General features: G+C 48.5%; 1 protein-coding gene across 11 annotated transcripts in view; it reads right to left on the bottom strand.

Annotated features, from left to right (window-relative positions):
• The window catches only part of RCBTB2 (RCC1 and BTB domain containing protein 2), a 1,530,600-nt gene that overhangs the window by 1,073,696 nt on the left and 444,237 nt on the right, over positions 1 to 12,667 (bottom strand). The gene's annotated exons all lie outside the window — the stretch shown is intronic.

Here is a 12,667-nt window from a genome sequence, read left to right as displayed (position 1 = left end):
CATACATTAATTTGCAAGTTTTACTGAAATTGTCCAGAAACCCTTGACTAGCTATATACAGGACATATTTAGGATACTGTGAACTTAAAATAAAAACATGTCATTAACTGCAGCAACAGCATATTAACTATGCATTTTAAACCAAACAATCCCTAATACCGAAATTCGAGAAAATGCCATATGGAGCTCCAGGCTAAGAAAAACAGATCTTCACCTCATAGAGAAATAAATGTTAGGTAGAAAATCTGCTTTCTGCCTACTTGAGTTACCGAATATATATATATTTTGTTTTGCGCAATACCATCCAAGTCTCAATGGGGATGCAACTCTGAAATGTCTGTGTTTTGAGGAAATCTGATGGCCCGGCAGGTGGGGGCTGCCATAATGGTGCCCCATAGTTCCCAGGGCAAGTGACCCATCCTAGACAATGTTCCCCGGTTACGGATGGTTGTAATGAATATGTCTTGGCTCCACCATATGTAGCCATGCTTTTTAAAAAAAATATAATTATTTTTATAACAAATGTTATTGCTAATAACAAACATCAACTGTAACCATCTGTTTTGCTTTCCATAAAGTGCACGGATATGGTAATTCTTCTTCTCCCCAATAGGAACTCCAGACCAGGCGAACAGAGAGAATAGTGCCTAACAGGCAATTAGGAACTCCATCTGATTTCCTGATCTGGTGCTCCCTAATTTAAACCTCCCACAAATGCAGGATAGTACTTTTCCAGAAAGTTCACGTGTTGCAAGCATCCACTGGCATTCGGCCAAAATGTCACATGGAAAACTCCAAGAGGCCTCTTTCCCATGGGAGTGCGAACAACAGTTTTCTTTCAGCTCCTGCCACCATATCACGCGATTTATTCAAAACAATCCCTGAAATACTGCAGACTGGAACAATACATTTTTCTAGTGATTCAAAGAATGCAGGCAGTATTCAGAACTCGCATTAAAATGCAGGCTTCACTGAGGCTTGAGGAAAATGTCCACTGCTTCACACAGAATGCATTTCGAAATAGACTCCATGTTGTTCAGTCAAAAATATTATATTTAAAAGCATTACACCATCGCAAACCCAGATCGACCCACTTATAAATCAACATCCCATATCCCTGGCCACCCCGTTCTGTCTCCCACCCCTTCCCCATCCATCAAGCTCCCCTCCACTCTTCTGATCAAAGAACCTTCTCCCTGTCACCTCCCTCATTTCCTCCCATCACACAATCCCCAATGGTTGGTCCACCATGTCTTTTAAATTTTTTGTGGGCATCCCGACTCTGTACACCCTCTTTTCTAGTTCTGCACAGCGGTACATCCCCTCTACCCCCCCCTGAAAACTAGGGAGTCCCCCACTCCATCGCCAATACTTTCTTCCCCATTGTCAGAGCCATTCTGATCAAGACTTTGTCCCTATTGCTGAACCCAGAATCTCCTCAAACATTCAATATCATCTTGGGACATTCTGGTATTATTTCTGCCACCCAACCCTTATATCTTCGGTGGAACCCTGCCCCAGAATGCCTTTACCGCAGGGCATTCCCAAGCCAAATGATAGATGGAACCTACTCCCGCCCCACATTTCAAGCACTTGAGATCAGTTGCCTGTCCCATCTGATGCATGCGGTTTCTGCTGTAGTATGCTTAATGCAGCAACTCGTACTGAATTAACCAGACCCTTCGAGTTATGCTAGACTGCTACACTCACCTTGTCTCTGCGGGGGCGTCGTGCGCTGCTGGTCTGCTCTGGAGTGGATCAGCTGTGATATCTGCTGGCTGCTCTGGAGGTCAGTTCCTACACTGAGGGAAACTCGATAAATGATAAATGAAGGCTGCCGGTGTCACTTTAAACCCCACTACCCTCTCGTGCCTTATTCCCCTTAGAAGGGCTCTCCTCACCTTGTGGTTTTTTATGGACAAGCTCTCCGTCCTGCTTGCTCTCAGCAGAGGCGCGGTTTCCGTGTGAACCAAGTTGCTTCACTGGTTCTTAGGGCTGTAGAGTCCAAGCCCAGTCCTGCTGCGGCAACCGCCATTTGCTCTTGCTTGCCTCGTTTCTGTGTTGGTAATCTTTTCCTTGTCTCTCGTCTTTCCCTTTGTCTGTTTAATGTCCTTTTCCTTGTTTGGTTAGCGTCTTTTCCCTTGTTTGGGTGATGTACTTTCCCTTGTTTGATAATGTTCTTTGCTTTATGTCTTTTCCCCCTGTTTGATTAATGTGCTTTCTTTGTTTTTGCAGGTGTCAGCATTAGCTGTGGGGGGGATCTACTTACACTGAGCCAGCTCCGACGCGTGTGACAAGTGCAGCAAGATTTGATGCTCCCGAGCTGCAGCGATAAGTATGCGTGCGCCCACCTTGATGTTGCGTTCAGGTCAAGGCGGCAGGGCATTCCCAGATGCTGCTCCAGTGCGCTAACCTGTGTTTCCTTTCCCCAGGTGGCGGTTGACGGGACGATGCTGCAGCTGACAGAAATCCCTTACTGCAAGCCATGACGAGCAGAGCATGAGTCTCAGGTGAGTATAGCTCAACTGTAATACGAGCGGCAGAAGTCAGATGCAAAAGATCCTAATGCTTTCTTTTCTGGTCTGGCAGGTTACTTGCAGGCTGTTGACCACCGTGAGCATTACGCTGCTTGCAGGCAGAGTAACGCGAAGCACGATTCCAGGCTGGGGCGTGGCTTATATAGCCAGCCACACCCAAGAGTACAGCCACACCCAAACACTGGTCTGTATGGAAATAGGGGCTGTGGCTCAGTGCCCGCCATACTGGAATACCCAGAAGTCATATAGCCAGCCACACCCAAGAGTCCAGCCACACCCAAACACTGGTCTGTATGGAAATAGGGGCTGTGGCTCAGTGCCCCGCCATACTGGAATACCCGGAAGTCACGAGTGCTTCAGTTTGGTGTTCTTCACACCTCCCCTAATGAGCATGGTGCCAGAGGTGACAGGACGGGGTCCAAGTGGCCCTTCTCCGTATTCCACGGGTGTTGGTTAGGGTGGCGCTACGGACACGTCTTTTGTGAAATAATCCCACCACAGCACAGGGGTGGCTGTGCATGTGTGCTCCTGGGCAACTGACAGTGACATAGCCTCCCTAGGAGATCCCAGTGCCTCCACCCAATCTTCTTCCAACAGTCCCAGATTCCATTCCCATGCAGCTCTCAATTTCATCGGGGGTTTGGAAGTGAAACTTATGAGCATCTGGTAGGCCTGAATGATTGCTTTCCCACGCATCTCCCCCTCCAAGAGGTTAGCCTCCATTGGTGACATGTCTGGTATGTCCAAACGTGTCTCGCCCCTCATGGGACATTGTGTGTGGCAGCCAAATGTATGTGCATCTCTCTCCCTCTCCCAGGTCATATCACACATTTTTTTAAACTTCTTTTTATTGAGTTTACAACATATGAAGCAATACCCCAATTTATCCCCCGTCTCTCCCTCCCCTCTCCCCGTGGGGCATCCACTCGTCCTTCCTTAAACAGATTCGGCTTGGGCAGACTCGAGATGTTCATTGCAAGTCAAGGAATTTGAGGCGTTGGGGGCACCACACTACCCTATAATCGTCTTTGAGGAAGGCCAGAGTCTCTCCCTAGTCCTTTGCAAACTTATGCACGTTACTATTCATGGCATACGTGGTCCATTCCATAGCTACTATTTGCCATACTTTGCATAGCCAGTCCTGGACTGTGGGAATATTCCGACTTTTCCATCTTTGCGCAATTAAAGTAATTGCCTCCAGGGTTAGAATCACTCTTTTTCTTGATTTCTGGGTTTCCCCGCCGCCTCCCTTCCCTTTAGGCCCAGTAAAATCTGTTCCGGAGGTCTACTTTCCTGTACCAGCTGCACTTCCAACCAGAAGGGTTCAATTTTTGGGCACCTCCACTAGATGTGCTCTGCTGTGCCCTCTTTCCTGCATCCCTGCCAGCACTCACCTGGTGTTCCTGTATAAATTCTGTGAAGGCGAGCTGGCGCATAGAGCCACCCAAAAATATTTTATACCAAGCCTCTTGCAGCTGGGAGGCCTTTGGTATCCTGGGAATCTTCCTCCACAGCTTCCCAATTCCTCCTTTCCTATGTCCCTCCCCAGTATCTGTTCCCACCTCTGCATCCATTATCCTGTACAGGTTGGAGATCAGTCCCTTAGACCCATCATTTGATATTAGAAATTTCTCAAACGGAGATTGGCCTATTGGCCGCCTCCTTGTTCGCTGGATGCAACAGCCAGTGGCGTAATTAGGCATATCTAAGCATTTCCCTATCCCCAACTGCGAATTCCCTTTTACAGTCTGTAAAGGCCAGAATCTCCCCGTCCTGAAACATGTCCTGCATCACCCTACATGTCCAGCCTCCCGCTTGCCATTTCCTAAACACTCCCTTCTCTGTCCCGGGCATGAAGTCTCCATTATTGAAAATGGGCATAAAGGGGCATGGGAAGGTTGTAATACCCTTGAGTTTTCACTAGTCTATCCCAGTTGTCCGCCACCAGTTTCGTTATGGTGCTTTCTTACATATGTTTTGGTCTATTCTGTTTCTGCAGCTAAGTACCTCCCGCCGATTGTGTTTTGTCACTGCCCTGTCCATCCCGACCCACAGCCTTCCCTCACCCTTGTTTAGCCATTCCTTGATAACCCTTAGCTGGGTTGCTTAATAGTACTGCCAGAAATTAGGGAGGAATCCAGGGAGCCACAAGCAGGTGCCTATTGATCCTTGCCCTCTTTCCTTCCCATATAAACTCATTCATCAAGGAACGTAGCTCCCTGAAGAATCTTGTCGGGATTGCCTGAAATAAATATAGCATGCGTGGTACCGTGACCATCTTCATGGCGGCTAGTCTTCCCAACCATGAGATTTCCAGTACCATCTTCATGGCGGCTAATCTTCCCAACCATGAGATTTGCAGGGCCTGCCATTTACGGAAATCCTTCCTTATTCCCTTCAGCGGGGGCGGGGGCAATTTGCTGCATACCATCCCTTAAGTGTCTGGGTAATCTGCACTCCCAGGCATCTAATTCCGCCTGGGCTCCATACAAATAGGGTCTCAGCATTCAGCCTGTTGCTGTCTTCCTTCCCTAGGGTTAGATTCATCAGCTCTGATTTGCCAATGTTTATACGCAAGTCTGACACCTCCCCAAATGCCTCCAACATGTCCCTACTTTCCCTGGTGGACTCTAGGGGACTGGTCAAGGTGAATAGCATGTCATCGGCGAATGTGGCGACTTTATGCTGTTTTCCTCCAAAGGGGATGCCTTGGATGTCGTCTAACTCCCGTATTGCCCGCAGAAGGGGTGCTAGGTTAATTGTGTAGAGCAATGGGGAGAGAGGGCATCCCTGTTTTGTTCCCCTGCCCAGTTTGAATGGGCGTGACATGGCCCTGTTCACTGTCACCCATGTCAGTGGTTCCTGGTAGTTGGCCTGCACCATTTTTAAACAGGTGCCGCCCAGACCCATCCTCCCCATGACCCGAAACAGAAAGGACCACTCCACGCCGTCAAATGCTGTTTCGGTGTCCAGTGAGAGCAGGACCACAGGAGTGTTCGTTCTCTCTGCTTTTTCCAACAGGTGGGTGACTCTCCTTATATTGTCTGCTGTTTGCCTGCCTCCTATAAAGCCTGCCTGATCCTGGTGGATCAGACCTGAGAGTACGCCCTCCAGTCTATTCGCTAGGGCTTTAGTATAGATTTTTGCATCCACATTGATTAATGTGATTGGTCTATACGACGTACGTTCCCTGAGGTCCTTGTGGGGTTTCCGAATTAGAGTCATTTTGGCCTCTTTCATGGAGGAGGCTATGCGGCCCGTGCTGAACATGTTGCAGAGGTGTGTTAGTTGCGGTACTAAGATTGTTGCAAAAGTTTTATAAAATGCTGCTATGTAGCCATCTGGACCCGGGGCCTCGCCCATGGGTAGACCCGCGATAACCCTCCTCACTACTTCTTCTGTGGTTTCTTTATCTAATGCCTCCTGGGATTCCCTCCTTATTTTATGTAGGCTGACTCTCTCTAAGAATTCCTCCTGCCGGTGGGGTGGGCGGTTCTGATGTGTACAGCATCTCATAGAATTTTGCTAAGCTTTCTTGGATATCTTCGATACGTGTGTTGTCTTTAGTGCCGTGGTCACGTTTTTGGCCGCCGCTCCCCACAGAAGGCGCGGCAAAAGGGCATCTGCCTTGTTCGCTTTCGCGTAAAATTTTTGTCTAACAAAAAGTAGAGCCCCTTCCGCCCTCTTTGTTCGTAGGACTCCCAGTTGACCAATCGCCCACCTGTAATCTCCCAGGCAGGACGTGTTGGGCATCTCCTCCGCCCTCTTCCTTGCCGCTTCTACCTCTGCTTCTAGTTTTACCTCCAAATCTCCCAGTTGCATCTCCCTCTGCGCTTTGGCCGCTATGAGCTCACCCCTCATTGGGGCTTTAAATGCATGCCATCTGGTATCGTACCTTGTGTCCCCCTTTTTGTTAATTTAGAAAAAAATTCCCTAATTTCCCCTTCCCCTCTAATTACCGGGTCCCTCAAAAGTGTCCCGGGTATTTCCATCCCCACACCCCCCTTCTTTTATCCTCTATTTCCAGTTGCAAAGCGATGATTTTATGGATCGCTTTTCTGATGGGGCCCACTTTTACCTCACTGACCCTTCCCAGGAGAGCTGCCGTCACCCATATGTAATCTATCCTAGATTGCGTGCCATGCACACTCGAGAGAAATGTATAGCCTTCTTTGTCGCCCATCTCTTAGGCCCATCTGTGCCACTGTATCCCGTAGGTCCGCCGTAGCTACCCCTCCCACCACCTACACTTTTCCCCACCGACCTGTCCCGTTCCCTATCCCAAGCTGTATTAAATTCTCCCATCAGAACCACTTGGCCTTCCGCACTTTCTGCCAGTAGCCCCAAGAATCGCCTCAGGAATCTTTCTTGTCCCATGTTGGGAGCATAGACGAACGCTATTGTGCATGTTTGTTCCCTACATGCTCCCCTCAATATTATGTATCTACCTTCCTTGTCGCGTAAGATTTCGGCTTTCCTAAAGTTCACTGTGTTCCTGATGGCTAACGCCACCCCCCCTGTCTTCGACCCCCCTGACGCTTCAAAAATGTGGTCAAATCCACGCAGCCTTAATCGTGCCTGATCTTTGAGCAAGAGGTGTGTCTCTTGTAGTACCAAAATGTCTCGTCCCTCCATCCCAGTGAACCTCTCGAACTTTTTAAAGGGGAATTAAGTCTCCTAACATTGTGCGTTACCCACTTGAAGAGTGAACCTTAGCGCTTTGCCTTGAGCTTCTGCTATTTTGGGGACCCCTCCTCCCTTTCTCCCCCCCTCCCTTGCCCCCCTTATCGCTTGAGCCCTCTTGGTATCCTTGCCGGTTTCTCCTTTGTTTTGTCTTCTTGCCCCCTCTGCACTAGTCTGCCCCTCTTCCTTGTCCTGCCTCGCCTTCCCTCCTCCTCCCCCGTCGGGAGTCTCCTCCCTCTCCTCCCCTCCCATTTCACCCCCCAGGGCCTCTTCGCCCTTACTAACTTCATGATGTTTGCTCCCATCGACCCCCTGCCCCTCTGTTCCCCTTTATATCCACCGCCTCTTTAGGGTTTCCCTACGCTGGCTGCCTCTCCCCTTTCTACATTCTCCTCCACCCCTCGCGAGTGGACCTGGTAGTGTGGTTCTTCTCTTCCGGCCCTCTCTGACCATCGTCCATTCCCATGGTCTGGGTCTCGATCTGGACTACGCCTCTGGTGATCTCTCCAGTCTCCCTGCTCGGTGCTCCAAGTCTAAGCACATGAGATCAGCCCCTTCTTGCAGGGTGGTTATTCTCTTCTGCGACCCCACCCACTTGAAGAGTCAAAAGGGGAAGGCCCACTTGTATCGGATCCCACATTCCTTGAGTATTCTAAGAATTGGGCTCATTTCATGGCACTTCACTAGGGTGTCATTGGCTAGGTCCTGGTACAGTTCAATTTGTTGCCCTTTCTATTCTACTGGCTCTCGCTGTCTAGCGGCTTTTAGGACTGCTTCCTTTTGCCCATACCTCGTGAAAGCAGCGAGTACATACCATGGTCTAGTGTTTGGGCTCTTATTGATACGTCCCACTCTGTGGACCCTGTCCAGTTCTACTGTGTCTGGGGTCGCTCCTCCTAGTAGTTCAGAGAAGATGTCCTGTAATGCCCCTTTCAGCTCTCCGTCTGCAACCTTTTCCGATTGCAGTTTCAGCCTAATGTTGACTCTCCTGGATCTGTTTTCTATGTCCTCCATTCTAAGTTCCAGGTTCCTTGTTGCTGTATCCAGTCTTTCAATTGCCTCCCTGTTTGCCAACGTTTCACTGTCCATTTCCTGCAAGCCCTTTTCCAGAAGGTCTGTCCTCTCTCCCAGCTGCCCCACCTCCTGTTTCATCTCAGCCATGGCCAGGTTAATATCTGATCTTATCAGCTAGATTTGATCCTGGAATGCCTTTGCCAGGTAAGTCTGCAGGGAAAACATTTCTCTGTTAAGGTCCTGGCGCGACAGAGCAGTTGGGTTTGCATCCTCTGGGGGAGTTGCGACCTGCCATCCCTTCTTGGAAGTTCATTTGGGCTTTGTTAGCTTCTCTGGTCTGCCACAATGTTGGGAGTGTTCTGGGGGTATCCCCCTGTGCCTGCCCACCTTTGTTCAGTCTGCTTTTGTTTTTAGATGCCATGTCAGGGCCGCCTCGGTGCTGTGTGTATCGCTGCTCTACCCTGCTTCGGGTGCCTGACCCTGCCCTCTTGTGTTCCGGTGGGGCGCACTTCTCCCTGCTTCTTTCGAGCAGGACTTAAAGCAGTTATATATAGTGTGTTCCCCGGTTCTTGAGTAGGGGTCTCCCCTTGACTTGTGCCTTTATTTCGCCCTTTCCTTCTCTCCTGGGGACAATCTCACCTCTTGGCCCGTATATGGGCAGGCCGCATTTTCCTGACTTTCTGGCGCTCCCTGCTCTTCTCTGCCAAGGTGGCTGTCCCTTCTTGGTTCTCCACCCTGTTCCTTTCTCTTAATGGTTGTTCTGGGGGCTTGCTTCTTCCTAGGGGGTCGCGTCCCCACAGCGGCCTCCTGTACGTGCTAGGAGTGGGCTTGCTCTCCCACCTCTACATCTTCTCGTCTCTGTGGCCCAGTGCCCCCTCTCAGCTCCTCTGTGTTGTGGCCCCCTCCAATCAGATTCAGGGCGTCTGACCATGTGGGGGTCCGGGTGGGCCGAACCCATGCCTTTATTAATAACTCTTGTGAGGCCTCACAGGTCCCCAAATTGGGAGCCGCTCCGCATCTATGCCCTTCGTCGACAGCGCTCGAAGTTGCACTTGTGGGGAGGGATCCCCCCGCCCAGTGCTTCCCACACCCATCTCCCTCCTCTTGCCTGGGCCTTGGCATGATCTCCGGGTCCGTCCTCCCCCGGTGGTCTCTCTCCCCTCGTATGCCACGTCTCAGCTCCTACCTGGTCTCCAGAGCATCCTTCCCCGCCTGGGGATCTCGTCTCCTCCCTGATGGCGCGGTCTTTGCTTGGCCACCGAAGCCACTCTCTCTCTCTCTCTCTCTCTCTCTCTCTCTCTCTTCTGCCTTGCGGTGTGGTTCTCTCCGGTCCCGACGGTGACTCACGATCCGTGCACCTGTCTTGTGGGCAGTGTTCCCTCTAAGCTGTGCGCAAGTGCGCTCGCCCAGCTTCCTTCTGGGTGCCGCTCAGATTTTTAGCAGCGGACACAGACAATTCTCACCTATAAAAAAATATTTAATAAAAGGCACAAGCCACAGCAATTTATTGAAATTTGCTTTCTCTTAAAATAAGCAAATAGTCTTGATATTCTGCTAATTTGCATTACATTACTATGCAAGGGTGACCGTAAACACCTATAATCCCTAACCGCAAAATACACACATAAAAGGTTAAAAACGAATATGAAAAACTGGCTCCATGAACAGAAGAATCTAACCAAGATTTGCCTGCACACATTAACCAAATAATGTTCCCTCCCCACCCATGACTCCTAAGCTTGAGTCTACCACACTTGTACCTTATGACTCCAACTTCTGCCCCAGAACACATTAAGATAGTACCGGACAACCTTGACCCCCCCCCCCTTTGCTCTGCGAAAGGTTAGCAGACATGTACCTACATCCACTTATTGTATGTCTGTTGTAATATGAATAATATGAATACCGTTCACGTGCCACAATTTCTGTTACTCATTGTGCCTTACGAAAAGCATAACCCACACAATACAATCGAACTACCAGCTAAAATATCGGGTATTGACTGTAAGTAAGCAGTCTACCTGGATGTGTAACCTTATCCCATTCTTTCTTTGTACATATGTCACACAGGTGCTTTGATGTGCCCCCCTTGCAAGTTAACGCATTATAAAACTCAAACATTAATTTGCCGTGAAAGGATTTTGAGAAGATAAAAGTGATGTTCAGTATGTTCTACTTTAGCATTACTAACATTACCCTATAAGTGGAGAGCAACATTGCAATATCATTCACTTTGCCCACAAGGGGTAATGGGTATGGAGTATTCCTGGGATTACTCATCCATAGTATCAGGGCACCGGATATTCAGACAGGAGAATGCTTTTCACACAATCTACCTCGTTTTCGAGTTCCTTTGGGCATAGACCTTCACACATCATATGGTAACTTACTGCTATGCAAAAACGGTTTCAATGAGCTCTGTGTAATCGTACACAATATAAGGGTGGCGTATGTTGCAAACAATCTTGTATGCAGTGCAAAAGAATTGCGTACAAGCAGTGTCATGACATTCTTAACATGCAGATAATATGTTGAGGCATTAAATATGCTTTGCTTGAGTGTTTACTGCTACACACCCTCACTTTTTTTTTTATTTATTTATTTATTTATTTATTTTTTTATTTATTTTTTATTTTACTTGTGTGTAATCAAAGAAAATGATTTTTACAAGAAGTTGATGGTTATAGTAGATGAAAATCAAAAGAAAATCAAAAGAAAGGTTCGCCAAGTTAAGACCCAGTGACTCAGCTGCACAGTAGTTTTTTAGAAGTAGCAGAAAACCATCAGTTAAACATCCATGGTCTGCAGGCCACTAGCTATGCCGCCAATTTTAGTGAAGGCTGCTTCTAATATTTTGGCCGTAACAATCGCCCAACGAGACTTCTCGCCAGATATTAAGCGGCACCACCATGTGTGTTCGTCGATCAAGACCGAGTCTGACCGAAGCGGAGACAGAAATGGGGCGCGAATGTCGTCCAAAGCCGGGCAGGTTAGGAGCAGGTGGCGGATGTTCTCCACAGAGTCAGGGTCTTCACACAGTCTGCAAGTAGTTGAACTGGTCTGCAATCTTCTTCCCAAGGTTTCGCGGGTGTGGAGCAGATTTAAACGAGCCCTTAGAAAAGTTGAGCGCAGTTTTTTATCTGGAAATCGCAGACAGTACGTCATAGGAGATTTCAGTTTATTGTAGGTTGGAGGAAGATGGTTTAAGCACTTGATGGAAGCTGCTTTGTCTACAGTGGTGATCCAGTCCTGCAGTTTTAGTTTTTCACTGACTCTTTGTGGGTTCGTTATCAGGTCAGTAAGTGAGCATTGCAGGCCTTCCAATTTGGTTTTTTGAAGATCCACCCATTTTTGGACCGACTTGGTAGTGGTTGATTCAAGTTCCTGCCCAATTGTTTTAAAAATTGGGAGACTGTCTTTAATTAAGGTTTTCCTGAATAGGGCAAGAGCAGCCCCACTGACAGTGGCGCCTAGAGACAAAAGGCCCAGATCTCGTCTGATTGCTTCTATGGGAATAGCGTTCGGCAGACCTAAAAGGGACTTCCATATGTAGGCCTCTAGTTTACGCCATAGTTGGGGCGGTATGGTGAACATGGCATCCATGCCGTAGGTCAGAGAGGGTACCATTTTACCCTTGTAGAAATTGATGGCCGGCATTAATGAAAATTTGCCAAACTTCCTGTCGAGTGCTCGTAATTGGGAAGTCAATTGCCTTGTTTTGGACCAGAGGTGTTGCTGCATTTTGATTTCATGTGGCGACCCGTCTAAGAGCACACCTAGATATTTAAATTGTTGAACCACTTCGATTCTGGTTTTGCAAACTGACCAAGACCCGGTGGTTTTTGGCGGATGGCGTGAAGAGGACAAGATCATGATTTTAGTTTTGGTCTGGTTTATTTGAAGATTGTTGGTGGTCATGTAGGTTGCCAGATTGTCCAGCTGCCTTTGGAGGCCGATCGGAGTTTGGTCAAACAGGATCATATCGTCGGCATATAAGAGGCGAGACAGAGGGAGATTGCCAAACTTTGGGGGAAAGCAGCGCACCAACGCTTCCGAATCTTTGAAGTCCCCCAAAAAAGCCACGAAAAGTGCCGGAGCTAGAGGACAGCCTTGTTTGACACCTCTGAACGTCTGAATATTTCTGGACAGGGCCCCCTGTCTGTTTAGACGGACGTTAAGAGAGGTATTGGTGTGCAGGGCTATTATAGGGTGTAATATGGCCGGTGGACAGTTCCAGTTTGCCAGCTTTCTCCATAGTCTAGGTCGGTCCACTTTGTCGAACGCCTGAGAAAGGTCGATAAAAGCCACGTACACCGCAGGAGATCCCTGTTTTATTTTGGCTTTTAGAATTGAAAGTATGAAGATGTTCACTGTGGTGCTACCGTTTTTCTTGAAGCCTAGTTGGTAAGGATCGCTGCAGGGAGCTGTTTTCT

This window comes from Ambystoma mexicanum, chromosome 7q (genome assembly GCF_040938575.1).
Source record: "Ambystoma mexicanum isolate Mex_15411 chromosome 7q, UKY_AmexF1_1, whole genome shotgun sequence".
Lineage (NCBI taxonomy): Eukaryota > Metazoa > Chordata > Amphibia > Caudata > Ambystomatidae > Ambystoma > Ambystoma mexicanum.
The sequence above is the reverse complement of the archived record's forward strand: the minus strand, read 5'-3'. Positions and strand labels throughout refer to the sequence as shown.